At 28.9% G+C, this 4,165-nt stretch overlaps 1 long non-coding RNA gene across 1 annotated transcript; it reads left to right on the top strand.

Moving 5' to 3' along the window:
- The first annotated feature begins 1,770 nt into the window (after positions 1-1,770).
- LOC145630708 (uncharacterized) lies at positions 1,771-2,802 on the top strand. Its single transcript, XR_014112194.1, has 2 exons — positions 1,771-2,127; positions 2,579-2,802. It is a non-coding gene; the product is annotated as an uncharacterized LOC145630708 (long non-coding RNA).
- Positions 2,803-4,165: the final 1,363 nt, after the last annotated feature.

The following is a 4,165-nucleotide window of genomic DNA, read 5'->3' as shown; positions in this document are numbered from 1 at the left end:
TCTTTCGATCCAAAAAGATTTGTTTGAATGTCTTTACCTTTATTTCGATCCAAATAGATTTGTTTGAATTTGGTTGACTTTCAATTGATTCAAAAAGCTTTGTTTGAATGTGTTTGACTTTCATTTGATTCAAAAAGCTATGTTTGTTTGTGTTTGACTTTTATTTGATTTTGAAAGGATTGTTTGAATGTGTTTGACTTTCATTTGATTTAAAAAGCTTGTTTGAATGTGTTTGACTTTCATTTGATTTAAAAAGCTTGTTTAAATGTGTTTGACTTTCATTTTATTCAAAAAGCTATGTTTGAATGTGTTTAACTTTCATTTGATTCTAAAAGCTTTGTTTGAACGTGTTTGAATTTCATTTGATTCAAAAAGCTTTATTTGAATGTGTTTGACTTTATTTCGATTCAAAAAGATTTATTTGAATGTGTTTGACTTTCATTTGATTCAAAAAGATTTGTTTGAATGTGTTTGACTTTCATTTGATTCAAAAGCTATGTTTGAATGTGTTTAACTTTCATTTGATTCAAAAGCTATGTTTGAATGTGTTTGCCTTTCATATGAATTAAAAAGATTTGTTTTAATGTGTTTGACTTTCTTCTGATTCAAAAAGCTTTGTTTGAATGTGTTTGACTTTCATATGATTTAAAAATATTTGTTTGAATGTGTTTGACTTTCATTTAATTCAAAAAGCTTTGTTTGAATGTGTTTGACTTTCTTTTGATTAAAAAAACTTTGTTTGAATATGTTTTACTTTTTTTCGATTAAAAAAGAATTGTTAGAATGTGTTTGACTTTCTTTTGATTCATAAAGCTTTGTTTCAATGTGTTTGACTGTATTTCTATCTAAAAAGATTTGTTTGAATGTGTTTTGAGTTTCATTTTATTCAAAAACCTTTGTTTGAATGTGTTTTACTTTCATTTTATTCAAATAGCTATGTTTGAATCTGTTTAACTTTATTTTGATTCAAAAAACTTTGTTTGAATGTGTTTGACTTTCTTTTTATTCAAAAAGTTTGGTTTGAATGTGTTTGACTTTCTTTTGATTCAAAAAACTTTGTTTACATGTGTTTTACTTTTTTCGATTAAAAAAAAATGTTAGAATGTGTTTAACTTTCTTTAGATTCATAAACCTTTGTTTGAATGTGTTTGACAAAATTTCGATCTAAATAGATTTGTTTGAATGTGTTTGACTTTCTTTTGATTCAAAAAGCTTTGTTTGAATGTTTTTTACTTTCATTTGATTCAAAAAGCTTTGTTTGAACGTGTTAGACTTTCATTTGATTCAAAAAGCTTTGTTTGAATGTGTTTTACTTTATTTCGATTCTAAAATATTTATTTGAATGTGTTTGACTTTCATTTGATTCAAAAAGCTATGTTTAAATGTGTTTGACTTTCATATGATTTAAAAAGATTTGTTTGAATGTGTTTGACTTTCATTTGATTCAAATAGCTTGTTTGAATGTGTTTCACTTTCTTTAGATTCAAAAAGCATTGTTTGAATGTGTTTGACTTTCACTAGTAGAAAAATTGAAAAAGACACCGCTCAATGGCCACCGGTTTTTGAAAACCGGTGGCTTAAAAATTGGGCGGGATTAGGCATATGTACATTGCCACCGGTTCAAGCCGAACCGGTGGCATAAATGATAAAGGCCACCGGTTTTGAACCGGTGGCAATAATCAAATAATAAAAAAAAAAGCCCACCATTCTCTTTTCCCTTCCTTTATATACCCTAACCCTAATCTTCTCTCTCCTCTATCGCCTCTCCTGCTCTCCTCCTTCTCTCTATCTCCTTCTCTCCTTCGTTCTTACTCCCCCTCTCTCTCCTTCTCTCCCTCTCTGTTCTCTCGATCTCTCTCTATCCTGCTCTCCCTCTCTGTTCTCTCTCTCGTCGCCCTTCGTCCTCTCTCCTCCGTTCTCCTCCTTCGTCCTCCATCAAATCCGCACTACAAAGCCACCATCAACCACCGAAATCACCCAACTTCACCCGAAAAAAATCCATTACCCACGAAATCACCACCACGCCACCACCACACCAGCAACACCAACATCAACAACACCGTCAGATCTACATCATCAACACCAATTTTCGCTCTTTTTCGCAGTTTTTGGGTTTGATATTTCGAGGTTACGGTTTCTGGGTTTAATTGATTTTGTAATTGCTATGTTTAATTGATTTTGGAATTTTCTGGGTTTAATTGATGAGTGTTGATGGGTCTATGTTTCTGGGTTTAATTTGATTATTCAAGGGTTTCTAGGTTTATGTTTAATTCGAAATTGCATGAGTGTTCTGGATTTTTTTTTTTTTATTATTTTTTATTTTTTTCGTGTTTTTTGTGAGTTTTTATTTATTAATTTTAATCTTGGTGTTCTGATTTTCGAAATTGTACGAGTATTCTGGTGAAATTGCATGCGTTTTTTTAGGTTTTTTTTGTTTTATTTTGAGTTTTCTGTTTTTTTTTTCGGGGATTTTTGGGTTAATTTTTTTTTAATTATTAATTTGAGTTTCCTGGGTAGATAATGCATTTTTTTTTTTAGTTCTTGAGTTTTATTAATGTTGGTGTTTTAAATGATACAGGTATTAGATTATGACTCCACGAAGAATCAAGATGTTTGTGTCAAAAAAAGATCAAGATGTTGATTTTGGAATATTGTTTTAGAACTTAATTTTATTTTTTTTGTTTCTGATGTTGTAATTTTATTTATTTATTAATTTATTTTTATGTTGTAATTTTTTTTTGATTTTGGTATTGTACAATAACAATTTAATGATAATTATATTTTGGATTATATTTCGGTTGATTTCGATGTTTTTTTTTTCGATGTTGTGTTTCTTACATAATTACATTGAATCGTTGGAGTATATTTCAAGTGGAAAAAACAAAACCAAAAAAATATATATATATATATTTACATGCACATTGCCACCGGTTAACCGGTGGCATTTATATATAATACCAAAAAAAAAAAAAAAAAGATAGAAGGGTTATTGCCACCGGTTAACCGGTGGCAATACTTATTTTTGCCACCGGTTTTGAACCGGTGGCCTTTGCTTCGGAGTATTGCCACCCCCCAAATGACCACCAGTTCAAAACCGGTGGCATTGGGGGGTTTTGAACCGGTGGCCAATTCATATTTTCGCCTAGTGTTTATTTCGATTCATAAAGCTTTGTTTGAATGTGTTTGACAGAATTTCGATCTAAAAAGATTTGTTTGAATGTGTTTGACTTTCTTTTGATTCAAAAAGCTTTGTTTGAATGTGTTTGACTTTCATTTGATTCAAAAAGCTATGTTTGAATGTGTTTGACTTTCATATGATTTAAAAAGATTTGTTTGAATGTGTTTGACTTTTATTTGATTCAAATAGCTATGTTTGAATTTGTTTGACTGTATTTCGATCCAAAAAGATTTGTTTGAATGTGTTTGACTTTCCTCTGATTCAAAAAGCTTTGTTTGAATGTGTTTGACTTTCATATGATTTAAAAAGATTTGTTTGAACGTGTTTGACGTTCATTTGATTCAAAAAGCTTTGTTTTAATGTGTTTGACTTTCATTTGATTCAAAAAGCTATGTTTGAATGTGTTTGACATTCATATGATTTAAAAATATTTGTTTGAATGTGTCTAACTTTATTTGATTCATAAAACTTTGTTTAAATTAGTTTGACTTTCTTTTTATTAAAAAAACTCTGTTTGAATGTGTTATACTTTTTTCAATTCAAAAAGAATTGTTAGAATGTGTTTGACTTTCTTTTGATTCTAAAAGCTTTGTTTGAACGTGTTTGACTTTCATTTGATTCAAAAAGCTTAATTTGAATATGTTTGACTTTCATTTGATTCAAAAAGCTATGTTTGAATGTGTTTGACTTTTATTTGATTTTGAAAGATTTGTTTGAATGTGTTTGACTTTCATTTTATTCAAAAAGCTTGTTTGATTGTGTTTGACTTTCTTTTGATTCAAAAAGCTTTGTTTGAATTTGTTTTACTTTTTTTCGATTAAAAAAGAATTGTTACTTTCATTAGATTAAAAAAGCTTTGTTTGAATGTATTTGACTTTCATTTGATACAAAAAGCTTTGTTTGAATGTGTTTGACTTTCATTTGATTCAAAAAGCTATGTTTGAATGTGTTTGACTTTAATTTGATTTAAAAAGATTTTTTTGAAAG

Source organism: Chenopodium album, chromosome 5 (genome assembly GCF_948465745.1).
Source record: "Chenopodium album chromosome 5, dcCheAlbu1.1, whole genome shotgun sequence".
Taxonomy (NCBI): Eukaryota; Viridiplantae; Streptophyta; class Magnoliopsida; order Caryophyllales; family Amaranthaceae; genus Chenopodium; species Chenopodium album.
This window is presented reverse-complemented; position numbering and strand designations above follow the sequence as displayed.